The 27,476-nt window shown below is 45.6% G+C and overlaps 1 protein-coding gene across 7 annotated transcripts in view; it reads right to left on the reverse strand.

The window, feature by feature from the left end:
- The window catches only part of MBOAT1 (membrane bound O-acyltransferase domain containing 1), a 273,642-nt gene that overhangs the window by 228,666 nt on the left and 17,500 nt on the right, over window positions 1-27,476 (reverse strand). The window contains exon 2 of one of the 7 annotated variants that reach the window (XM_051854991.2): window positions 4,557-4,724. The exons of 5 other annotated variants lie outside the window; for them this stretch is intronic. The gene's annotated coding sequence lies outside the window, so the exon portion shown is untranslated. Of the gene's footprint in view, window positions 1-4,556; window positions 4,725-12,216; window positions 12,236-27,476 lie in introns of those variants that run through there. One more of the 7 variants, XM_070074326.1, reaches the window with a different exon arrangement.

Genomic DNA, 27,476 nt, shown 5'->3' on the forward strand with positions numbered 1-27,476 from the left:
CCTGCGTAACTCCTACATTTTCACAACTCTGAGGCTCTTTGAGGTATCATCACTATAGATAATGAAATTACATCACAGGGCGGTTATAAAATTGACTCCCGAATCACACATAGTCCATGGAAACACTGGAATTGAAACTCAGGGAGTATCATTCCTGAGCGCCACTGCAGAGCCACATACCAGGTCCATATTAACTCAGCTCCTCATGTGATGCCAGCATCCCAATCTCCAGACCCCAGTGAGAGCAAGTGACACAGCCCAGCCTGAATCCCTGCGATCCTCCACCAGGCCTGGATGTGGGGCAGAAGACCAGCGGGGCCCATCTAGAAATAAAGGCCTGAGTGAAGAACCCTGGGGCTCCACGGGGAGTGAGAACACACATGGCTGAGGGGGAAGATCATTGAGTGTCTGTGGGCAGCTTTATCCTCCTGGGCATGTCCTGACCATGGCCTGGGCATGTCAGGTTTTAATTTTTATTTATTTGAAAAGCAGAGAAGAGAGAGTCAGACAGAGGGAGAAGCAGAGAAAGATCTTCCATTCACTGCTTCATTCCCCAAATGCCCACAACAGCTGGGAACTGGACAGGCTGAAGCCAGGAACTCAGTACTCAATCCAGGTCTCTCACCTGGGTAGCAAGGACCCAAGTATGTGAGCTATCACCTGCTGCCTCCCAGGGTTCATGGGAGCAGGAAGCTGGGCTTGAAAGAGCAGCTAGGACTAGAACCCAGGCAATCCGATATGGAATGCAGGTGTCCCATTTTAATCACTTTACCAGCCGGCGCCGCGGCTCACTAGGCTAATCCTCCACCTAGCGGCACCGGCACACTGGGTTCTAGTCCCGGTCGGGGCGCCGGTTCTGTCCCGGTTGCCCCTCTTCCAGGCCAGCTCTCTGCTGTGGCCAGGGAGTGCAGTGGAGGATGGCCCAAGTGCTTGGGCCCTGCACCCCATGGGAGACCAGGAGAAGCACCTGGCTCCTGGCTCCTGCCATCAGATCAGCGCAGTGCGCCGGCCGCAGCGCGCCGGCCGCGGCAGCCATTGGAGGGTGAACCAACGGCAAAGGAAGACCTTTCTCTCTGTCTCTCTCTCTCACTGTCCACTCTGCCTGTCAAAAAAAAAAAAATCACTTTACCAAACACCCACCCTATTGTTGGGTTTTAAACACAAATGGAGACCATCACCAACAGCTACAGGTGCATGATATGTATACATGATGCATGCACACAAGTATAATGTATACATGTATTTAAAATATAATGCATACTTATATATGGTTATATCACATATATGCATACAAGTGTTTACAATGGAATGTATCTACTGTGTGAGATATGTATGTACATCACATGGAAGTAGAGCAGTGACCCACAACCCCCCAGCTGGGCCTGACACCTCCTTCTCTCCTGTTTCCACACTGAAAAGGAACACCACCTTGCAAGGTTATAAGGGATAATAACAACACCTACTCCACAAGACTGCAGTGGGCACTCAATGAAATGTCAAAGAACTTCATTAACTATAAAGCTCCACAAGCAAGCGACAAACGGTGAAGTTAGCTACTCAGCATGAATGCTAAGACAACAGAGCTCAACACTGAACACTGGAATCAACTAGAGAACTGTTTAAAACAATAAAAAAATTTAAAAAGGGTAAATGCTATGTTACAAGGTTCTAGGGCCCCACACTGGATCACAATCAGGGGCATGGGGCCCAGGCATTTTTTTTTTTTTAAGTTCTCTGGCTGACTCTATTTTTTTTTCTTTTCTTTTTTTTTTTTTTTTTAATTTTTTGACAGGCAGAGTGGACAGTGAGAGAGAGAGAGGCAGAGAGAAAGGTCTTCCTCTGCCGTTGGTTCACCCTCCAATGGCCGCCACGGCCGGCATGCTGCGGCCGGCGCACTGCGCTGATCTGAAGCCAGGAACCAGGTGCTTATCCTGGTCTCCCATGGGGTGCAGGGCCCAAGGACTTGGGCCATCCTCCACTGCACTCCCTGGCCACAGCAGAGAGCTGGCCTGGAAGAGGGGCAACCGGGACAGAATCCGGCACCCCGACCGGGACTAGAACCCAGTGTGCTGGCGCCACAAGGCAGAGGATTAACCTAGTGAGCCGCGGCGCTGGCCCTCTGGCTGACTCTAATACACAGCCAGGGCTGACAGCCACCAGCCTGGACTTTTTGAGAAGCAGAGGAACAGGAAAAGCTCTTCCATCTACTGGTCCACTCCCTCAAATGCCCAAAACAGCTGTGGTTGTGTTGGGGCCAGAAACAGGAGTCTGGAACTCAATTCAAGTTTCCCACATAAGAGGCAGAAACCAATTTCTTGAGCCATCCCTGCTGTCTCCCAAGGTCTGCATTGGTGCGAAGCTGGCATCAGGAGCCAGAGCTGGGAATCAAACCCAGGTACTCCAAGGTACAATGACGGCATCTTCACTGCTAGGCTGAAGACCTACTCCAAACAGCTTCACAGTTTCAATTCATCATACTACTAATGAAGAGAGAAAAGACAGTTTGGTGACTATGTGTCAGAGTAATTAAAAACCTTAATTAGGCACAAAATAGACAAGAGAATCTTAGAGTATTAGAAGTCATCTGGTTCAAGCCCCTCATTTTGCAGGTAAGGAAACTGGGCTACAGAGGGAAATGGTCACTGTGGCCTGAATCTCTTGACCTTACAGGTAGATGGGCTTCCACTTTGTTAATGGATTCAACACTATATGTCCAACATGAACTGAGACATCTTTATTGACACTTGGCTTACAAATTATCCATGCACTTGGATTTCCAACACTCCCTCGCCATGCCATACCCTGCCTCATGAACAGCAGTGAGCTACAAGAAAGGTTTAGTACACAGAACCTTGCAGAAGGTTTAAAAATGAAATAGGGTGCAGCTCAATAGGCTAATCCTCCACCTACAGTGCCGGCACACTGGGTTCTAGTCCCGGTTGGGGCACCGGATTCTGTCCCGGTTGCCCCTCTTCCAGGCCAGCTCTCTGCTGTGGCCAGGGAATGCAGTGGAGGATGGCCCAAGTGCTTGGGCCCTGCACCCCATGGGAGACCAGGATAAGCACCTGGTTCCTGGCTTCAGATCAGCGCGGTGCACCAGCCGCAGCATGCCTGCCATGGCGGCCATTGGAGGGTGAACCAACGGTGAAGGAAGACCTTTCTCTCTGTCTCTCTCTCTCACTGTCCACTCTGCCTGTCAAAAAAAAAAAAAAAAAAAAAAAAGAAAAAGAAAGAAAGAAAAGAAAGAAATAGGCAGGGGCCGGTACTGTGGCAAAGTGGGTAAAAGCCGCTGCTTTCAGTGCTGGCATCCCATATGGGTGGCTGGTTGAAGTCCTGGCTGCTCCACTTTCAATCCAGCTCTCAGTGGAAGATGGTCCAAGTCCTTGGGAACCTGTACCTGCGTGGGAGACCTGGAAGAAGCTCTTTTCTCCTGGTTTTGGATCAGCCCAGCTCTGGCCGCTGCAGCCAACTGGGGAGTGAACCAGCAGGTGGAAGACCTCTCTCTCTCTCTGCCTCTCCCCCTCTCTCTGTGTAACTCTTTCAAATAAATAAATAAATCTTTATTTTAAAAAATGAGTAGGCATGGCCCAGTGTGGTACAGCAGATTAAACTGCTGCCTGTAATGCTGGCATCCCATATAGCCACTGGTTCAAGTCCTGGCTGCCCCACTACCAATCCAGCTCTCTGCTAATGTGTTTGGGAAAGCAGTGGAAGACAGCTGAGGTCTTTGGGTCCCTAAACCCATGTAAGAGTCCCAGATGGAGTTCTGGGCTCTGGACTTTGGTTGTGCCCATTTGGGAAGTGAACCCTTGGATGGAAATGATTGCTCTCTCTCTATAACTCTGCCTTTGAGATAAAAAATAAATCCCCCTTTAAAAAATTAATAGAGAAGCCAATTGGTCCATAGAAAAGGCATAAAACTTATCCAATATGATCTAACTATAACCTATATCCCCAAGACTCAATAAAACACATTATAAAAGCTTGAAGTCCATTTTTTCAGGCATCTTGTAAAGCTACAAGTACATAAAGTCAATAAAAAGGAGCCATAAAATCTATTTTTGTTTTATTACAAAATTAATAAATGCTCATTTAAACAAGTTGAGCCAATACAGAGACAAATAACTGAAAAAGCTCACAGAGCCCTCACCCTTAACCTCTCACACCTACCAACCAACTTCCTTCTTAGCAGATTGGAGTATATTCCTTAATAGTTTTTCTATGTTTGTTTAAAACATCCAAAAATATATCCATATACACTCATTTCTCCTTTAGCCTAAGATAACCATGGCTTCAAAATTCCTCTGTAACTTAATTTTTCACTCAACCAATGACAGCTTTCCAAGATAGCTTTCAATTCATACTGAGCTCACTTGCACATTTTAAAGCTGCACAGGTAAGGGAGTATGATGAATATTGTCCATTTTTTAGATTTTCATAAAGAACAGATAATCTCCACTCTATTCCTAGGTCAGAAAATACAGAAGGAACATTCCCACCTTCCATATCTCTTAAGCCACTCACTTCCTCCTGCCAGGGGAGGTAAAATGGCTTACCCGACTGGTGGCATGTCTAGCCCAGGTCTTTGGGAACTTCTCTCTCCAGGATCCTGTACTTAGACAACAGCACTCTCTGCTTTGTGCTCCTTCCCACTCTCCGGCTCCCAGGGGTTTGCAGGTGGTTTCTCAACAGCACCCATTATAGAGTGGGTAAGTCAGGCTCCTCTAGGGTAAGGAGACAAGTAACCTCAGCTCTATCATTAATAAAGAAAATATGTTAAAGTTCCTGTCTGTCTCCTGGGTCTTATTTCTAAATTGGCTCAACTTCTGTGATGGAAAACAAACAATATTGTTTGTTAGTTGCCCAAAATTCCATCATTATGGAGTTGACATAATGTACTCACCATGCTATGACTTCCAAGTTTTTTCCAGTTTTTTTTCTATTGAGAATAGCACCATAAAAAACATCCTAACATCCTTATACCTATATCCTCATCTACTGGTAAATCTATGTCTATGAGATAAATTCCTAGCTTGTTCAAAGGGTATATTTATTTAAAAATTTTAATGAACACTGCTGAGGCTGGCATTGTGACATAGCAAGCTAAGCTGCCACTTGCAACACTGGGCATCCCATATCAGACTACCAGTTCAAGTCCTGCCTGCTCCATTTCCCATCCAGCTCCCTGTTAATGCGCCTGGGAAAGCAGTAGAACATGGTCCAAGTACTCAGGCCCCTGACACCCACCTAAGAGACCTAGATGGAGTTCTGGGCTCCTGGCATCAGCCAGGACCAGCCATGGCCATTATGGCTATTTGTGGAGTGAACCAGAGAATGGAATATATATATATATATATATACATACATACATATATATATATATATATATATATATATATCCCCCTCTTTCTCTGTTACTCTGCATTTGAAATAAAAAAATAAATAAGGCCAGTTACATTCCCCAAAAGTTAAAGCAATTTTTACCCTCACGAATTGCAGTTCCCCCTCACTCCTTTCAGCACTGGAGGTACCAACACACGTTCACATTTTCAATAGGATAGTGGGGCCGGCGCTGTGGCTCACTAGGCTAATCCTCCGCCTGCGGCACCAGTACACCGGGTTCTAGTCCCGGCTGGGGCGCCGAGTACTAGTCCCAGTTGCTCCTCTTCCAGTCCAGCTCTCTGCTGTGCCCTGGGAGGACAGTGGAGGATGGCCCAAGTACTTGGGTCCCTGCACCCGCATGGGAGACCGGGCGGAAGTACCTGGCTCCTGGCTTTGGATCGGCGCCTGCGCCCATAGCGGCCATTAGGGGAGTGAACCAATGGAAGGAAGACCTTTCTCTCTGTCTCTCTCTCACTGTCTATAACTCCTCTCTGTGTCTATAACTCTCTCTCTCTCTCTCTGTCTCTCTCTCTCACTGTCTAATTCTGCCTGGCAAAAAATAAGATGGTGGAAAACTAGTATTGCATTAATTTTAATTTGCACATCCCTGACTACTGGTTGATTTCCTCCTCATTTATTACCAGCCTTTTAACCAATCACCCAGATGAAGCAAGCACACAGATCCTTTTTATCGATCAAAGGTAACTGAGAATTGGCATAGAAAATCAGACTCCTGGGCTGGACTCCTACCCTGACCTGCTCATTGTGCAACGCTGGCCAAGTTCTTTAGCCTATGTCTCTACTTCTTCTTTTATACAATGGAAATAATGTAGCTACCTTCACAGAATTAAATGAGTAAATACACAGTACGTGATTAGTGCACCTGACATAGCACTAAATGCTCAAAGTGTGCTAGACAGAGTCAGTACCACCTCTTTTGTTCTACCAAACTGTTTATCCAACATAGCAGCCAGGAGCAAAACCCAAAGAAACTAATTAGAGTTCACCAAGTGGCAGAAAGCATATAAATGATTTAAAAACACTTCCCCCCAAGTCCCAAATACACAATGAGTTCCTACACAAAGAACAGATGTCCTAAATGTAAAAATGCAATCAGCCCATCTTTTTTTCCCAAGTGAGACCTGAGTTTTCAGTTGGCCTTTAAGGAGCCCACGTTCATTACTCACTTCTTCATCTCTTCCTTATTTATTTAAAAATTCCTGGACAAACAGTTAAAATTGAAAAGTTAATCAGACCTTGTAAGTCCATCCAGCAGAATGAATCAGTTATGCTATGATACTATGGTGTCATCCTTCTCACTGTCCCCAGCCACAGACACACAGGATATAACTGTTTCATGTCACTAAGGAGGCAGCAATACAAACATCATCAGTGTTTTCCCAGTGAGTAAAACCAAAAGGTTAAATAAGGTTATTTAACAAGAAATAGGGAAATGGACTCCCAAGTTATTCTTTCCCATTGCCTCGTAAAACCAAAAAAAAAAAAAAAAAGAAAGAAACAAATGAACGAAAAAAAAAAAAACTGACTTGAACAGTTTCTTTTCTGGTGGATTTAAGAACAACTTCTTCCCGCCAAGGAAAAAAGTGTCCTCCACAGCCGTCACACTCTCCGGTCACCAAGAACACTGCCTGCAATTTCGGATGCTACCAGGAGTGAGATCTGGGGGACAATGGAAAATGTGGAACCAGAATTATATTGTCTTATGCAACACCCCAGGGTGTGCAGGGTGTGACCAATTATCTCACAGTGTGTGTTGTGAAACTCTCAAAAAAAACTCAAAACAAAATTAACTTTAATTCAGTTTAACATGAAAATAAAACACACAGCATGTGACAGGCCAGCTGGTATATAAATGTCACCAGTCCAAGAGTCGGAGGACCGGACCTGAGGCTGAGTGGCCACCGCACAACAGGGGACTGTCAAAACAGGAATATCTGTGATTCTGCCTGGTCGCTGGGAACTAAGCTATTTTCAGCTCTTCTTCTGTAATCATCCTCTCCAAAATATGTGTGTATAATAAAAGGGAACTTCAATGTGGACCAAGAGGCAAAGTAACTGCATGTCCTGTTTAAAACGAACCATACCCTACTCAACAGCAACTAGGCAACAACTATCAAAGGAAGAAAACAAGTTATCAACTACAGGCCAACAACAATTTAAACAGTAAGCACAAGTTTTCCTTGGCACCTATTAATTCTCCCACCTCCCCATCTCTCTCCAGAGTCACAGGACAGAGAGAAGGGAAGGAACCATCCATGTCTCTCACAAGAGTGGCAGGGGTCCAAGAACTTGAGCCATTTTCCACTGCTTTCTCAGGCCATTAGTAAGCAGCTGGATCAGAAGTGGAGCAGCCAGGACCTGAACCAGTGCCCATATGGGATGCCGGTGTTGCAGGCGGCAGCTTTACCTGCTGCACCACAGCATCTGCTCCATCTCTCATGCCTTCTTCAAACAAGTTATCCTTTTGTAAATTGCTTAATTTTGGGGCACTGTCCCCATAAACTTTCTGTAAAGCACCAGTGACTTCACCATTCTTCCTCGCAAGTTTCATGATAAAGCGGATGGATGGTCGTTGTTGCCTCAATTTCAACAGAATTCATGTTGCTCTGATAAGGGCTCTTTTCAAACCAATGTGTAACCTTCTTAGAGCCTCAAACTAGATCCTGTTCAAGTATGTTATGACAAGTTAGTACAAATTTATTTTGGTGCAAAAAAAAAAACTTTTGAAATTGATACAGTTTTTACATAATACACATTTTCCAGGGATCTTTTGAAAATCCTTCATATTAGCGATCCATTGAATTCTAACTCAATTTCTTATAATATTTTAATACTTTGACAAGGATAAAGTGACTTAGCCTAAGGGAACAGGCTGACTCATTTTACATTGTGTCACCAGTGACTACATAGATAGTGACTGAGTAAATATATTATACTGGCAGGAGTGGGAGGAGCAATACCAAGAAGTATCAGGGACTCGCCACAGCTGGGGTTAAAAAATAACAGTAACTTCCTTCTGAGAATGGGCAGGGGGTGGGGGCAAGCACTGACCCTTTTCCTCCTTTCATGGCCACTGAGATTAGTTTATAGCAAGCCCATCACACCCATGCCCTGGTATCTGTGCACATGTCATCTGCAGCCCGAGACCATGTCTTCCCTGACAAGAGGAACCCTACCCACTCGATGCCTGCACTTCACAGAGAGAAGACTTCCATGGCTCTTGTCACAACCGCCTGATGTAGCCTGAGCTCTTCCACCTTGCTCTAATCTGCAACCCCCCATTTCTTTCTCCAACCACTGCCACTCACCCTTGCCCTCACTCCTTGCCTTTTTCATGCATTCTCCAACGCCCTTGCCTATCTTTTCTGACCACCACTCATGTCATTTTCCACTCTACACTCACTTCTACCATGTCTTAGAAACGCCCCCCAGGTACCTTGCAAACCCCTTTCTTGCTCCACTCAACACTGTGGGCAGTGCATCAACCACATCCCACTCTGAACCTCACAGAATGAGCTTCTGCAATTTTTTTGCTAACTAGGCTCACCACGTATGTGCATGCAATGAACCTGACTATAAAATCCCACTTGGAGCTGCCCTTAGCAGCATTTGAATTGCTGGACTTCAAACGGCTGCTAATGAACTCTAAGTTTAGTACGAACTGCCCCTTCTACCGAATTACTGGTTCCTTTTCATTTTTAAAAAATGTATTTATTTGTACAAAGGGAACAAATTTCATATATTTCATATACACAGTTTTAAGAACATAATGAGGGGTCAGCACTGTGGTACAGCAGGTAAAGCTGCTGCCTGCAGTGCCAGCATCCTATATGGGCGCCAGTTCAAGTCCCAGCTGCTCCATTTCAGATCCAGCTCTCTGTTATGGCATGGGAAAGCAGTAGAAAATGGCTCAAGTCCTTGGACCCCTGCACCCACATGGGAGACCCAGAAGAAGCTCCTGGCTCCTGGCTTCGGGTCGGTGTATCTCCAGCCACTGCGGCCATCTGAGAAGTGAACCATTGGATGGAAGACCTCTCTCTCTCTCCTCTTTCTCTCTCTCTCTGTCTCTCTACTCCTGCCTCTTTGTAATTCTGCCTTTCAAATAAACAAATCCTCAAAAATAAAAAGGAACATAATGATACCCATGGACAAGTGAATTTAATTAAAACTTTCATTTAATAAATGGCACAATGTATTGAAATCACAAAATGCTTCCAAACTGGAGGTGTAGAAAGACTGAATTAGAACTTGTAAGAATTAAAGAAACTGAAACAACCAGAAGACAGGTTGATGATGCCCAAACTGAGTTTAATTAGACATTTAATTAAAATAGAAAAACTAGCAAAAGATTACCTTGAGCCCAACAGCTATAGGCAATGCTAACAGCAGTTTAAAAACAGAAACCAAAGTGAGTTTATCTTGCCCACTTCCCTTGCCCATCTTGGTGACTGCAGTGGGAGGAATGAGTTATGAAGGACGCTCCAGCCAGAACAGAGGCTCCTGGGCCACTGCACCCTTGGTGCCTCCACAAGACAAGGAAGCCCAGGCCACTGTGCATGGTCAGAGCCCCTCAGGATGGCTGGGCCCATTTCAAGTGAGTCAAAGATGAAGGACCGCATCCTGGCCAAGTCACTGACTCTGGGTGGGCCCTTTCCCTTCTTCATTTTCAGATTGTTTTTCTTTCTCCTTCTATTCTCATCTCCCCCCCACCTCTACACTATTACCTCCCGTTGGCATTTCCCTCATCTGTTTTCTTCTTTCTTGGACTCTAAAGTGGATGGAACATAGTCAACAGATTTTTCCAATTAAATAAATACTCCCAGAGGGCCTGTCTCTGAGCCCTGGCACTGTGCTTCCCAGTACTGGGCAAACAAATGCTGCAGAAACTTCACTCTCTGTCTTCCAGAGAAAGCCATAAACAAGCACAGCTGACCACTAACACATGAGTAACCCTCGGTACTCACACGTGTGAGACACAAACTCCACAGGCATCTAGCAGGGAGAGCACAGGCCTGCACGGGAATCAGGAGAAGGAGGGATCAGTCCAAGCAGAGACTGTTTCCCAACACAGAGCATTAGGGAAGGGCACAGTAAGAACACTTATGACTTAGGACTTCTGGTCACTGGGAAATCATTTTGCACCTATGGTAAATTTGAGGAAGCGTTACCAGGACACACAATCTTCCACAGGCAGCAATGGTGTGATAGGATGGCCTGGGCTTGGAAGTCAGGGGTATTTGGGCTTAGGCCCCCCCTGCTCACCTACACAGATGTCCAGGTGAACTACTTAGATATAGGGTGACCCTGAACAAATTGCTTAAATTCTTTGGTTACAAAATAGGAGATAGATAGAGGTAGGCACTGTGGCATAGTAGGCTAAGCCTCTGCCTGTGATGCCAGCATCGCTTATGGGCATCAGTCCATGTCCTGGCTGCTCCTCTTCCTACCCAGCTCTCTGCTTATGGCTTGGGAAAGCAGTGGAAGATGGCCCAAGTGCTGGGGCCCCTGCACCCATGTGGGAGACCTGGAATAAGCTCCTGGCTCCTGATTGGCCCAGCTCAGGCAGTTGTGACCATTTGGGGAGTAAGCCAGCAGATGGAAAACCTCTCTCTCTCTCTCTCTCTCTCTCTCTCACCTTACCTCAAATAAATAAAGTCTTTTAAAAATGGGAGCATAATGCCTATGTCTGGTGTTGTTAGAATCTGAGTAATGCAGTTAAAGTGTTTGACATTAGTCCATTCAGGCTACTATAACAAAATAGTTTTCACTGGGCAATTTATAAACCACAGAAATGCATTGCTCATAGTTCTGGAAGCTGAGAAATCCAAGATCCAGGTGCCAGTAGATCTGGCGTCTAGAGAGGGCACCTTCTGTATGACCTCCCACGGCAGAAGGGCAAGCAGGCTCCCAGAGGACTGTTACATAAGAATCCAAATCCCATTTATAAGGACACAGTCCTCAGGGCCTTATCACCTCCCAAAGCCCCACTTCTTAATGCGATTGCACTGGGGACAGGGTTCAACAGATGAATTCTGGAGAGACTCAAACACTCAGACCACAGCAACATCCGGCAGGTTGTCAACCCTTCCTACTGGATCCATACATAATCAAGGATATCTAGTTTCTAGAACATAGGGAAGAAACCTTCTCCCGTCTCCCTTCTCACACAGTCTGCCCTGACAATGGGGAGACCCATTCTCTGGGGAAGGGAGCAGTGCATTGAGGGTCTGCTTTCTGACCCTCTGTCCTGCTGCCTGCCCACAGGGGCTGTGCAGTCTCTCATGCCTCTCACCCTACCGTGAGTCACCCACTCCAAAGCACTGTTTGGTGGCTCCACTGCCATGGGGAGGGATCACCTCAATTCAGGTTGCAGAGCTCCTACTTCAGCAAATCAGCATGCCCCACATCAAAGCTGACATCTGCAAACCCAGCCAAGACCTGTGTGTGTTTCTCCACTGATTCCCAGCTCATCAAAGTGGGGTGAAAATGGAACCCCTAAAACCAATAATACCTACAACTCTGGAAAATGATGAAGGCATTTTCATTTGTTGAGAAGATTTCAGAAAACACAAAGGGAAGGGCTGGCATTGCACTTATAAAAAAGACCCAGGGAATACACAGGGCTTTTCAATCTTGAGAGTCCCCTCATCTCCCACTCCTCTACAGAGAGGCTGGATGGCAGCCAAAGAGAACACTCCTTGTCCTCTGCTTCCCTCTGTTACCCTCTCAGTCAAGCAACCTGGCAGGCTGCCCCGTCCTCAAAGCTGGGCTATAACTAAAATAAACTGCAACATAATCCACAGGATGACCTACCTGGAAAGGTGAATGTATTCATGGAAAGACAGGTCTTCAAGGGAATTCCACTTAAAAAAAAAAAAGCCGACAAAGACCACATGAGGTCCAGAAGCCTGCAGGTGAACAGGTACCACGTGGAGAGCCAGGTACTGCCAATGAGGCACCTGAGTCCACCTGACCAGCGTGGCTCAGTTCCCATGACCACGATGCCCACCCAGCCAATTCCCTTTGCTTCTGATTACACTTTGAAGTTTCTGGGAACGTGTTCCCTAGGGGCCATAAATGCAGTGACTATCCGACATCAGTGTTTTGTACTGCATATCGGTTGTATTAGTCACAGGAAATGGATACATGGCATTCTGTTTGAACCTTAGCCCCATTAAGTCTAAGTCAACCAACAAAAATCAGACTGACTAGCATGGCTAAGGGCAGGATCCTGAACAGTTGTGACTCCATTAAAGCATTACTGTCAGCAACATTGTGTCCAAAAGGCTATCACTAGTATTTTTTGTTTTGTTCTGTTTGTTAAAACAGTATCTTAGAAATCTGTGGGATCTCTGGCCAATAATTCCTAGCCAGATGGCAGGAAGAGGCAAGGACCTGCATCAGGTCCACCCAAGAGCAGAGAGTGCACAGGGAACCATCCCAGTACACAGCTTGCTCAGAAGCCCTGGTACTCTTTGTAGTATGGGGTGGGAGACACAGGAGGAGGAGGAGATGATGCCTAGGTGATGGCATGTCACAGAAGGTAGACGGACAATCGTCAGTGACACTGCAGTGTAGAGCATGTTGGAAAGCCACAATGGCAGACAAGCAGGCATGCACAATGACCACAGGGAAAGGACTGGGGTCACTAAGCCAAGGTTGAGGATAAGGTCCCAGCCCTTGGAGGCATGACTCATCCAATCATTTAAAGGCCTTAATAATAATTTAAAAAAAAGATTTTCCCTGGAAGAATCAAATGCCTTTGGACTTAAACATGTCTCTTCTCTGCGTCTCCAGCCTGCGAGTCTCCCCTGCAGATCTTTGCCAGGCCTCTAAAATCATGTAAGCCAATCTCTTAAGATAAATCAGCCTCTCTGTCTTTGCCTGAGTCCCTCTAGTGCTCTCTCTCCATGTATATAAATACATATATACCTACCATAATCCCCCCTTTCTGCAGTTTCACTTTCCATAGTCAACAAAAACAAGATTGAGTGCAGTACATTAAGATATGCTGAGACAGAGACCTCATCCACATAACATTTATCAGAGTATACGGTTATAATTGCTCTATTTTACATATTGTTATTAATCTCTTACTGTGTCTAATTCATAAATTAAACTTTATTGTGGGTAGGAATGCATAGGAAAAAACAGTATATATATGGTCCAGTACTATCTATGATCTCAGACATCGACTGGGGATCGTGGAACAGGGACCACAGCAGACTCCTATGGGGAGATACATATACATATTATCAGTTCTGCTTCTCTGGAGAAACCCTGAGTACCACAGTAAGTCTAGCGTCCACAGCAGTGACCAACAGATGCCAATGAAAATGGATTTTATATGCCAGAATCCAAGCATTTTCCATATTTTTTTTTTTGACAGGCAGAGTGGAAAGTGAGAGAGAGAGACAGAGAGAAAGGTCTTCCTTTGCCGTTGGTTCACCCTCCAATGGCCACTGCGGCTGGTGCGCTGCGGCCGGCGCATCGCACTGAACCGAAGCCAGGAGCCAGGTGATTCTCCTGGTCTCCCATGTGGGTGCAGGGCCCAAGGACTTGGGCCATCCTCCACTGCACTCCCGGGCCACAGCAGAGAGCTGGCCTGGAAGAGGGGCAACCGGGACAGAATCCGGCACCCCAACCGGGACTAGAACCCTGTGTCGTGCCGCAAGGCAGAGGATTAGTCTATTGAGCCATGGTGCTGGCCCCATATTTTTCTACTCCATTTTCCTCTTTTTTCTCCAAAGATGTATTTTATCTATTTGAAATGCAGAGTTAGAGACAGAGAAAGACTGAGAGAGAGGTTCTCCATCCACACTGGGCTGGGCCAGGAGTAAGCCAGGAGCCAGGAACTCCATCAGGGTCTCCACGTGGGTGCAGGGGTCCAAGCACCAGGCCATCCTCTGCTGCTTTCCCAGGCCACCAGGGAGCTGGACTGGCCACGTCTTGAACCAGCGCCCATATGGGATGCCAGTGCTGCAGGCGCTGGCCCCTCACTCCATTTTCTTAACATACTTGTGAAGCAGGTATTATTATCTCCATTTAACAGGTAAAAACACTGAAACTTGGGGATGTTTAGTAGCTCACACAAGGCCTCCTAGGTAGTTAACACCAATTCCATCTGACTCTGGGAGGAAGAAAACGGGGGTGAGAGGGCTGCATTGTGCTGGAAAAACAAACAAACAGAAAAGAATCTGGCCTGTGTATGACAAATGAAGACAAAGAATGAGGAGGCCATGCCTTCAACCACTGGGGATGCCATCTTCCACCATGCACCTGACACACCCACTGCCCTTGTCCTCTCCCTCTGCTCTGTATGCCCAAGCCCTTGGCTTCCTAACCCTTCCTGTACTCCTGAGTGAGAAGAAACAGAAAGAGAAGTGAGTTTGATGCTGTGTGAGAGGAAGAACTTGCTGCCCTGAAGCGAGCTTCCCAGGCAAGCTTGTCCCTGGCTGGCAACTGAGTCTCTCAATCTGGAAAGCTCACATGAGGCAGAACCCTGGGTGAACCTTTGAAGCAGTAACACAAACAGGAATATTCTACCCAAGGCACAAGAAAAGGGCTAAAAACTGTATCTGGCTCTGGGACCTAAGAGACCCACATGAGAAAGGAAACATCAATGTCTAAAAGGAAGTAAACGAACCAGAAATTCAGAAGAAAAACCAAAGAGCCTTGGGTCAGTCCCATGGTCAATGTCACAGGTTCCATCCTCTGATACAGAAAGCAAAGAAAACATGAGCCATTGGCATTGGGACCTGCTGAGTGTTCAGCAAAATCCGCAGCCTGTCGATTGTTATAAAACTATTCAGCAAGTTGGCTGGAAGCATTTATTGCAAATTTAAACATCTTTGGGATAAAAATAACCTTCTATGTGGATTCCTCCCAAACATCTCTGACTACAACTTGCTCATTCAGATATGAATATGAAGTCCTCCCACAGAGAGAATTCCTGAACTGCCTGGAGGGTTGAGATACCAGTGGATGACACCTCTGTTGGCAATCACCTACTTCAGATGCCCAGTCTTTTTTTTTTTTTTTTTTTTTTTTTTTTTTTTTTTTGACAGGCAGAGTGGACAGTGAGAGAGAGACTGAGAGAAAGGTCTTCCTTTGCCATTGGTTCACCCTCCAATGGCCGCCGCGGCCGACACGCTGTGGCCGGCGCACCACGCTGATCCGATGGCAGGAGCCAGGTACTTCTCCTGGTCTCCCATGGGGTGCAGGGCCCAAACACTTGGGCCATCCTCCACTGCACTCCCTGGCCACAGCAGAGAGCTGGCCTGGAAGAGGGGCAACCGGGACAGAATCCGGCGCCCCGACCGGGACTAGAACCCGGTGTGCCAGCGCCGCAAGGCGGAGGATTAGCCTAGTGAGCCGCGGCACCGGCCTGCCCAGTCTTCTTAACGTGGCCATGTTTTACTAATTCTGAAGGGCTGAGCTCAGTGGTTGGGAACGGGGCCTCTGATGTCAGACAACCAGTTCTGTGATGAGATGGCCTGGTGCCCTCGGGCAAATGATCTAAACTCTAAGAGTCTAGCTCTTCTTACCTGCAAGATGAGGGTAAGAACAAGGTTATCCTTAGGGTAATTCTTTAAAATGCCATAACAAAACACATACAACACAGCTAGCCCAAGTGCTATGGTTTGAATATTTGTTCCCTCAAAATACAAGGGCTTGGTACCCAAAGTTTTATATTAAAGGTACTAAGAGGATGGAAAATTAATCCAGTTATGGTGCTAACAGATGGGGCTTTTGGGAGGCCCATCGAGCTGACAGGACTGAATCCTATAAGGAGATGGACAGAGACAGACAGACATACGTGTTCCCTATCTTTTGACATATGATTGCTCCAAGCAACCTTGGGAGTCCAGCAAGAATACCACCACCAGAGGCCCAACCCAAACCAACTGCATTATCTCAGACTGTGAACCCCTAGAACTGTAAGCTTAACAAACATTTCTCCTTATAAATTAGCTGCCTGGGGTATTTCCTTGTAGTGACAGAAATCTAATAGGACAAGCCTCTAAATGGACAGCTTACACCAGGGCAAGTCTCTGCTGGGACTTCATGGAGTAACTTTCTTCTTCCTACTTCCCCTCTGAACACAGCTTCAAATTTCTATTTTACAAATGCAAAACTATTTACAAAACCGAAAGCGGTTCAGCAATCTCTACTTCCTACAAACAAGAGAGGGAGGAGAAGAGAGTCTTGTCCCTAAGCCGTACCATGCCTGGATCGATGAAGAGGAAGAAGTAGAAAAAGAACGCCTGCTGATCAAGAAAGGGAGACGCTAACACAGCACAAGTTTTCTAACCTGCTTAAAAGCAAAACTGAAACATTCGAGGGCGCGTTAGAGGCAACCCTGAGATCCGGAAAAGCACCTAGCAAGAAAGGTCAGCAGGCACTCAGAGGAGCATCAGGGCCTTTGTGGCAACAAGCAGCAGTAAGCTAAGAAAATAAACCACACACGCCTCCCACACACAAAGGCTTTCTCAGCCTTGAAAACAGCAAGTTGCCTGATCACGGGGAGAGACGTGAGATTCCCAAGTGCGTGAAAATTTAGAGCCAATCCTCAAAGGACGGCCTGCTCAGACAGTCCTTCGCTCGGGACCTGGAGTGTGTATGCACTACAAAACCAGGCTTCCTGCTGAAGAGCCTCAGCTCAACACTAGGCAGTTACTGACGGGCAGAGGCCATCTCTGGATTCCCTGAGACTGGGACCTCTTAGCAAATCCTGACTCAGAGAGGGACAGCGCCCAGGAATGCATGTGTTTCAAAGCTGCCCAGTGATGCTGTGCGGATGCACTGCTGTTTAGGAAGTGGCGTTGTAAGCCACGGACACTTTAAGCCTCCTTAGGATGCCTTGTACAGGGCACTTGGAGCCCCATTCCACCACTGGATCACTCCTACACACTCAGCTCTTTCTGCAAAATAAATACAGATAAATTCATGTCCACATTTTCAGCCAGGCAACCTTCAGCTGAAAGGAAAACCAAAGCCAGGGCTGTGAGCAGGGGCACCCAATGTCCACCCTGAGGCAAGCCAAGCCCGCTCTCCGCGCTCCAGAGCGGGGAACTTCTCCTTGTGCCTCCGCACGTTCTGGGTCCCTGGTCCTCTCCACCCACGACTGTGACTTCTTCACTTCTGTCTTCCAATATGGACAACTCCCTTCCATTTTCATGAAGACAAACACATCCCCTGGCCCCTCCTGCCATGGTCCCTGTGCCTTGTCTTCAAGGCCACTCTCCCCCCTTGGGAGTAGTCTACACAGGCATCACTTCCCCCCTCCATCCCTCCCTCCCACACACTCTGCAGTGTGCCCTCTTTCTAAACCCGCCTTCTCAACGACTTTTTCTGAGAAAACTCCAGACTTCTTCCTCCCTCGAGGGCCCTGCAGACTCCCACTCTCTCCCCCAGGCCTCCTCCAAGGTGAGTTCCCAGGAGTCTAAGATGGTCCTGGTTCGTCCCCTACCTCAGTGAGTGCAATCTCTCTCCTGGATCCTTCTATCTCCACGGTGGTAGACATTTCTGTTTTCATTTTCTGCTCTCAAACAAAATCATTATTCCACCTCCTCAGTCAACCTCCACTTCCAGTCCCCGGCTCCTGTCCATAATACTCCCACCCACATCCCACCCGGGAGTCCAGGTTTGTAACAAACCTGTCTCCTCTCTTTTCTTATACATTTTCTGCAACCCTACTGCCTTTATAACTTTATAGCCCTAAAAATAATCACCTGATAGTGTGCACCACTGCCTCATTCATTTGGATCTCAAAGTTCTTTTATTTTATTCAGTTGGTGCTCTATGAACTTTCTTCTCACATCAATGAAATTAAGGCAAACTCTATAGTCTATTGGTTTAAAGCAAATCACTTCTATTTTTATTTTTTAAAATTTTAATTGACCAAAGCTATATATTAACTGTATACAATATGTAGTTCTGAAATATTTATACACTGTGGAATGGCAAAATGGAACTAATTAACACATGTATTACCTCATATACTTACCACTGACTTGCAGTGAGAATACTTAAAATATACTCTCCTAGTAATTTCCCAGAATGCAGGGGTGGGCCTTTGGCACAGCAGTTAAAAGGCCACTTGGGACACCCTCATCCCGTATCATACTCCCTTGGTTGGAGTCCTAGCTCTGCTTCAGATCCAGCTTCCTGCTAATGCAAACCCTGGGAGGCAGCACGTGATGGATCAAGTCTTTGGGTCCCTGCCACACACATGGGAGACCAGGATTGAGTTCCAGCCTCCTGACTCCAGCTTGGCCCAGTCTTTAGGGCCATTTGAAGAGTGACCCAGGAAGTGGGAGACCTCTACCTACCTTCCTGCCTGCCTGCCTGCCTGCCATATTCTCTCTCTCTCTTTCTCTGTGTGTGTCTGTGTGTGCATCTTTCAAAGTAAATAAAAATTAAAGGCAATTTTTTTAGAAAATGACAATGAATTGCTATTAATTATTGTCAGCATGTTGTATTATACATCTCTTACCCTATTTTTCCTAACTGAAACTTTGTACACTTTGATCCTTAACTGCCTAATTACCTCCACTCTCCCGGCCTCTGGTAACTGCCAAATACTCTCCACTTGCATGAAATCAACTTTTTTAGATTCCACATAAGAGTGAGATTATAAAATATTTGTTTTTCTGTGCCTGCCTTATTTAACTCAGCATAATGTCCTCCAGATTCATCCATTTATTTTTTAAATAAATTTAAAAAAATTAAAAAGTAAAAGTCTCCTTCCCTCCCCAGTAATCTGGTGATTGAGGATCAAGGTCACTGAGACCTCTGTCTACACTCTGGTGACCTTCATTCCAGAACTAGATAGATATATAGATAATTTTTTAATGTTAATGAGATATGGGATCAACATGTACACACTTTTTAAAAAAAAAAATTATTTATTTGAAAGGCAGAGTGGCAGGTGCCATGGCTCACTAGGCTAATCCTCCGCCTGTGGCGCTGGCACCCCGGGTTCTAGTCCCGGTTGGGATGCCAGATTCTGTCCCAGTTGCTCCTCTTCCAGTCCAGCTCTCTGCTGTGGCCCGGGAAGGCAGTGGAGGAGTGCTTGGGCCCTGCACCCGCATGGGAGACCAGGAGGAAGCACCTGGATCCTGGCTTCGGATCAGCGCAGCGCGCCAGCCGTAGCGGCCATTTGGGGGGTGAACCAACGGAATGAAGACCTTTCTCTCTCTCTCTCTCTCTCTCTCTCACTGTCTAACTCTGCCTGTCAAAAAAAGAAAGAAGGAAGGAAGGAAAGAAGGAAGGAAGGAAGGAAAGAAAGCAAGCTACAGAGAGGCAGAGGCAGAGAGAGAGAGAGAGAGAGAGAGAGGCCTTCCATCCGCGGTTCACTCCCCAAATGACTGCAATGGCCAGAGCTGCACTGATCCAAACCCAGGAATCAGGATCTCCCATGTGGGTGCAGGGCCCAACGGGGACTTGGGCCATCTTTCCCTGCTTTCCCAGGCCATAGCAGAGAGCTAGATCAGAAGTGGAGCTGCCAGGACACAAAACAGCACCTGTATGGGATATGCTACAGCACTGGCCACTACATACTCTTCTACGACTTGTTATTGTTACTCAATTCTTTTATATCTAACCTGATTTAGTCCAACACTTAAGTATAGATGCATAGCCTGAATACACACTGATTCAATCTAACTATTCCTCTACTGCTTTCTAGCTTTCCTCTACCTTCCTACCTTTGACTACGCATTAAAAAAGGTTTCTCCTTGGAGCCAGCGCTGTGGCATAGTGGCAAAAGCTGCAACCTGCAGTGCCGGCATCCCATATGGGCACCGGTTCAGTCCCTACTTCTCTGCTTCTCATTCAGTTCTCTGCTATGGCCTGCAAAAAAAATAGAGGATGGCCCCAGTCCTTGGGCCCGTGCACCCCCACAGGGGAGACCCAGAGAAAGCTCCTGGCTCCTGGCTTTGGATCAGTGCAGCTCCAGCCATTGCAGTAATTTGGAGAATGAACCAGCAGACAGAACACCTCTCTCTCTCTCCCTCCCCCGCCAACACTCTCTCTGCCTCTGCCTCTCTGTAACTCTGCTTTTCAAATACATAAACCATTAAAAAAAAAAAGGCTGCTCTTCAAACCACTGACTTTTCTGTCAACTAACACTAAAACAGGAGCACTGCAGACTGGCAAAGGGATGAGGAGCACGACCCAGGTAGGTAGGTGGGGGTGTCAGGAAGGAGAAGGGCAGTTGTGACAGTGGCAATCATCACCACACTGCCTGGAATGGACCACAGGGATGGGGGACTCAGCAGCTCCCACCCTCATCAATAAGGAACTCTAAGGGTGGGCTGAAACCCACCTCCCAAAAGTTTCCATTTCTGGGGCTTAATTCTGCTGAAGATACAGCATAATTATTCTCTTCAAATATCTGAAAACCAGGGCAGGCAGGCAGTAGACGATGGCCCAAGCACTTGATTCCCTGCTACCACCTTGGGAGACCTGGATTGAGATCCAAGTCCTGGTGTTGGCCTGGCCCACCCTTGGCTACTATAGGCATTTGGGGAATGAACTAGAGGATGGAAGATATTCTATCTCTCTGCATTTCAAATAAATCAAAATTAAATACATATGAAAACTGTTATTAAAGCATATCTATCAATTTAAGGCTTATCATCTTTAAATTAACTATCCCTTAAGGGTCGGCGCTGTGGTGTAGCAGGTAAAGCCACCTCCTACAGTGCCAGAATCCCATATGGGTGCCGGGTTCAAAACCCAGCTGCTCCACTTCCAATCCAACTCTCTGCTATGGCCTGGGAAAGCAACAGAAGATGACCCAAGTCCCTGGGCCCCTGCACCCGCGTGGGAGACCTGGAAGAAGCTATTGCCTCCTGGCTTCATATCGGCGCAGCTCCAGCCATTGCGGCCACCTGGGGAGTGAACCAGCGGATGCAAGACCTCTCTCTCTCTCTCTCTCTCTCTCTCTCTCTCTCTGTCTCTCTCTCTCTGCCTCTGCCTCTCTGTAACTCTGCCTTTCAAATAAAATAAATATTAAGTAGATTAATTAATTAAATATCCCTTCTCGCTCCAACAATGTCTCTATATGTGAAACAGGTCCAAATCACACACATTCTGCTCACTGTCCCAGTGTGCCCATGTCCCCCCTGAAGGCTGATGCGCAGCTTCTGGCCACAAAACACCTGGAAGAATTTGAAATGATTTGACCTGCACAGAAGACTGCAATGGTCACCTATCCTGCCATAGTATCACCCAGTACAGTAAGACAGCAAAACAAGTCCCCTGGGTCAGTTCACACCACAACAGCAAGTCAGACAGATAGTCACAAAACTGCTTACTAATCTGCTTCATTCTCAGATGTACCCAAATATTCTCTGCACTGAATACCCTTTGGCATGATATACAAGAGTAGATCTGTGTCCAGGTTTGCAACCTACATTGCTTGGGTGCAATTTCTGGCTCTACTGCTGACCAGCCATGGGATCTTACACAGATAAGTCACTCACCCTCTGGGGTTTTCTGGGGAGAACGTTATTGGCTTGTTATATGCTCAGATGCAATGACCCATGTAGAGTATTTAGCACAATATAGTCAATACAGGAAACAAACTGAAAAGTCTTCTTTGCATCTCTATTCACACTATGACCAGAATTTGAAGGTAGAAATACCTCTATTCAGTAGAATAAATAAGGATACCTAAGTCCACACTTTTTCAGGAAGGAAGCTATAGTTTCATTTTCACTGTAAGAGAGAGAGGAAGTTACATCTTTTATAAGGCCAACAGGTTGGAAAATAAGTAAAAATGTGGCTCGGTGGCTGTTTTATAAGGCAACTGATTTTTTTTTTTTTTTTGAATTCCCACACGCAAAGCTACCTTGTGGCTATGAACACACCCAAATGAACAACTCTAGCATTTCAGTGATAAGAAGTAATGTTTGTCTGATAAAAAATCCATTCCTTTGTGAGATCTTTGCATATATTCTGGGCACACTAATCTCACTTCACTTCAGATTAGATTTCCACTCTCCAGTTTCACTGCAATCAAAAAACAATCTCTTCCCATCTGTCACCCATATGTTTACTTACTGCCTTCTTAGCCCCACTTTTTCTACCTTGAAGAACCTCTCATCCTTTTATTATTCCCCAAGTTGAGTCTTTAAAAAATTATTTATTTACTTGAAAGACAGAGTTACACAAAGAGAAGGAGAGAAAGAGAGAAAGAGAGAGAGATCTTCCATCTGCTGATTCACTCCCCAAATGGCAGCAATGGCCAGGGCTGGGCCAGGCTGAAGCCAGGAGCCAGGAGCTTCATCCAGGTCTCCCACATGGGTGCAGGGGCCATCCTCTGCTGCTTTCCAAAGTGTATTAGCAGGGAGCTGGATCAGAAGTATAACAATCAGAACAAAAGCAGGCGCCCATATGAGATGCCAGAGTTGTAAGTGCTAGCATTATCCATTATACCACGACACCAGCCCCCTACATTGAGTCTTTTTTCTTCCAGATACAACAAAAATCAAACATCCCCTCCAAACACCACCTACAGTCACCTCCCTGCCCAGCCCTTCTGTCCATTCATTAAGGTCATCTCAAGGACATATTGAAATCCAAGACGTTTAAGTGGAATGTAGACTATGGAAAGTTAATGCCAACAAGACAGGAAAGGTGTATTTCTTTAGTGCAAGAACAGCCAAGTATTTTCCCTATTTACTTCAAATATGTGCTGGGGCTGACAAGGGGGAAATATAGAAAACACTGTCTCTATGCTAATGGAATCACTCACTAAAACCTTTCCCATGGGTCACCGATGCATCTGACATTCAAAACACCCCTTAATGTTAGATTACTAGCTCATTCTACAGAAAAGGAATCAGACTCAGAATGTTCCAAGAGCCCATCCAAGGTCATACTAATAAATACTGACTGGCTCCAGGCCTGCAGCCCAACTCATCAGTTCTTCCCACTATCAAGGTGAGTTCTGGGACAGAATGCAGGAGGAAATCTAGCTGTCAGTTACGCACCCTGTGTCTGAAGTTTTGTCTGCTCAGATTCAGTTGGTACCCCCTAATTTCTTGGGAGAAAATTTAGCAGGGATGCTTGCTGCACAAACAATATGCATTTTGGAAGGGTCTGTAATAAGAACAGACGGACAGGCAGTTAGCATTCTGAAAGGCAGAACTGCATCTCCAAGGTTGAAAGTTAATGAGGGACTGTCTCAGTGAGCAAGAGAAATGCATGAACAGTTTCTTCTGCGTGTGGCTTGTTTGTTTGATGTCGTAAGAGAAGAAAAATACTTCTCTTATTAGACAGCTATGCATTCATGAAAAACATGGAAACTCAAGATGAGCAAAAAGTCCTTTACATCTTGGCTAAAAGTGACTATGGATGCACACAAGAATTACATAAAGCTAACTTTAAGCCATAAAGCAAATCTAAGCTCAGACATACATCAGTGGAACCACATGTTAACTTTCCATTAATCAGACTAGAAAATTCTCTGCCAAAGATGCATCCCAACTCACATTTCTAACAATATGGTATGCTTGATGTTCACAGAAACAGCACAACAAGCAATTTGAGATTAAACATTAAAAACATCCATTTTTAAATAAACTTTCCTTTTTAGAATAGTTTCTAAGACTGGGGGCCAGCATTGTGGTACAGCAGGTTAAGTTGCCACATGCAAGCCAGCATCCCATATCAGAACACAGGTTTGAGTCCCAGCTGCCCCTTGAGTCCCAGCTGCCCCACTTCCAATCCAGCTTCCTGCTAACGTGCCTGGGAAAGCAGCAGAAGATGGCACAAGAACTGGGCCCTTGCTACTCACATAGAAAACCCTGATGGAAGTTTCAGGCTCCTGGCTTTGGGTTTGTCAAGCCACAACAGTTGAAGGCATTTGGGAAGTGAACCAACAGATGAAGGATCTCTATCTCTCTCTGTCTTGGCCTCTCTCCATCACTCTTTCAATTAAATAAAATCAGTCTTTAAAAAAAAAAGCACACATACACATACACACATAAAGAATAGTTTTATATTTACAGAAAATGCAGGACAATAGTACCAAGAGATTCCTTATACCCAATGACTGGTTTTTGGGTATGTGATGTGGCCTACTTATCACAGTTGGTGAACTAATGCTCATACATGATGATTGGTAAATCAAATTTATAGCACCAGATTAAAAATCAAAATGGAATCACTCATGCTAAAGTCTTGCCCTTCACCTGTTGAATCTCCTTTCTGAGAAATCAGGCCTAGTGAGAGAACAGCCACATTTTCCAAACAGGCCAGGCTAGTTTCATTCCTGATGCAGATGAAGTCACATGAATTAGGCAGATGTCAACCAATGAGTATTTTCCTACTGTACTGTCCCCCTTACCTTACCAGGAAAGTGGCTTTGAAGTGGCCAACCTGCTTTCTGTTCTGGTTTCTGGTCTTCGGCTCTTCTGTCTATAAAACCAACCTCTGTTCATCTCATTGGAACACCTACTCTACTTTATAGAATGAAGTCTTGCCCCATTCCAGAATAGAAAATAATGCCACTTAAGGTCTTTAAACTACATTGTTCTGACTTCATCCTCTGACATCATTAACCCAAATCCACAGTTTATTCGGATTTCCTTTAGTTTCACCTGATCTCCCTGTCCTTTCCTGGAAGCCACACTACTTGTCACATCTCCTAGTGTTTCAGGCTTCCTCTGTTTTTGACAACCTTGAAAGTTTTTATTTCCCCTTTGTATTAAGTTTACTACACATTAAGTTGCACACTGAGAACAGCAGTATGTTTAAATCACACACATTCCACGGAAAAGAATATTTTCTTATGGTTTCCTTCAGAAAAAGTTTTGAAAACTTTTATTTTGAAATAATTTTAATTTTCCATAAAGCTGCAAAAATAGCATAGAATTCCTATTATACTCTTACCCAACTTCCTTTAACATTAATATCTAATACTCACATAGTCTTGGAGCAATCATCCAAACCAAGAAAGTAACATCAGTACACTATTTTTAAATGTCTTTTAAAGTTCTTATTTTTAATTAATATAATTATTGTATACACTTATGGGTTAGAGATTTGTGTAATTATCATATCTATTACCTCAAGCATTTATCACTTCTTTGTTGTAAGGACACTCGAAATCCTCTTTTAGCTATACTAAAATATATAATATACTGTTGTTTGAGCTTGATAATTTTGAAAGGAATTGGTGGGTATTTTGTAGAAACTCTCAGTTGGTGTGTCTGATATTTTTCTCATGAGACAGGGGTTAGGGTTATGGGTTTCTGGGGGGAAGATCACAGAGGTAGAGCAATACTTCACTGCATGGTAGGGGTGACGTGCCACCAATGTGATTGTCACTGTTGATGCTATCCTTGGTCACATGGCTGGGGAGTATCTGCCAGTCTTCTCCCCCTGTATACCTATCCTCCCTTCACCATACTCTCTGGAAAGGCACTGCTATGCACAGCCTACATTGAAGGAGAGTCATGCTCCATCTCCTTAAGAGTGAAGAATCTACAACATTATTTGCAATTCTTCTTTAGGGAGATTTGTCTATTTCCTCCATTCATTTATTTAGTTCAAGAATCAGTCACTTACATGGGCATGAATGCATGAATATTTATCTATAGTTTGAGTTATAACTAAACTTCTATAATCTATTAAAGATCTACACTTCTTAATCTAAGATATACTTCTTTTTTTTATTTTTTTATTTATTTTTTGACAGGTAGAGTGGACAGTGAGAGAGACAGAGAGAAAGGTCTTCCTTTTGCTGTTGGTTCACCCTCCAATGGCCGCCGTGGCCGGCGTGCTCTGAAGCTCGGAGCCAGGTGCTTCTCCTGGTCTCCCATGTGGGTGCAGGGCCCAAGCACTTGGGCCATCCTCCACTGCACTCCCGGGCCACAGCAGAGAGCTGGCCTGGAAGAGGGGCAACCGGGACAGAATCCGGCGCCCCAACCGGGACTAGAACCCGGTGTGCCGGTGCCGCAGGCGGAGGATTAGCCTATTGAGCCGCGGCGCCGGCCCTAATCTACACTTCTATAATCTAATACTTCTTGGTTGCTTCTGTTGTTCCAGTTGTTCCAGCACTGGTCCCCAGAAGGAGTTTCAGTTGGCTCCCATGTCCACATGACATGAGCTTTATTTTTGTTTGAGTACTTCCAAAACTTTCTGGAAATATAAAATGCTCCAGGCTCACCTTATGTATGTCACAGCCTTGTCCTAGAATCAGTCATTTCTGTAGATACAGCCCTGGGTCCTCTTACTGGAAAATGGAATTAGAAACCAAGATCTAGGTTTAGATGTGCCTGTTGCTAATGGAGTGTCATTTCCTGTGAAACTCAGGTGACAGAGCAAGGGAATGAGTGTGAAGGAAAAGTGGTAACTCGGGGCCAGCGCTCTGGCATAGTGGTTAAAGCTGCCGCCTGCAGTGGAGGCATCCCATATAGGCGCCCGTTTGAGATTTGGCTGCTCCACTTCCGATCCAACTCTCTGCTATGGCCTGGGAAAGCAGCAGAAGGTGGCCCAAGTGCTTGGGCCCCTGTACCCACGTGGGAGACAGGGAAGAAGCCCCTGGCTCCTGGCTTCAAATCGGCTCAGCTCAGGCCCTTTCGGCCTATTGGGGAGTGAGCCAGCAAATGGAAGACCTCTCTCTTTCTCTCTGCCTCTCCTTCTCTCTGTGTGTAACTCTGAATTTCAAATTAATAAATAAATCTTTTTTAAAAAAGTGGTAACTCAGGAATACACATATATTTTTAAACACTTTCATGTGTAACCACCTGTATCTATATTAAGGTAAACCAGAGCTCATACCGACATGCTGATCATTTTCAGGTAAAGCTGAACCATTATGAAAGCAAGAGAATTCCTCGGAAGCCAGAGCTGCAAGACCAGAGAAGCAAGCAACCCCAGGGATGCTTTTGCCCTGGGATGTGTGTCCATCCAGGTAGTCTAGAACTTGGAGGGAAAGTTCTAGAAAGAAGAGATGGGAGACCAAATGCAGGCTCCTCACAAATTTAAGGCATATCTCGAAGTCAGAACCCCTCATATACCTCTGAAGGAGACTCTTCAGGAGGAGAAAAGAT

Source organism: Oryctolagus cuniculus, chromosome 5, assembly GCF_964237555.1.
Source record: "Oryctolagus cuniculus chromosome 5, mOryCun1.1, whole genome shotgun sequence".
NCBI classification, from domain to species: domain Eukaryota; kingdom Metazoa; phylum Chordata; class Mammalia; order Lagomorpha; family Leporidae; genus Oryctolagus; species Oryctolagus cuniculus.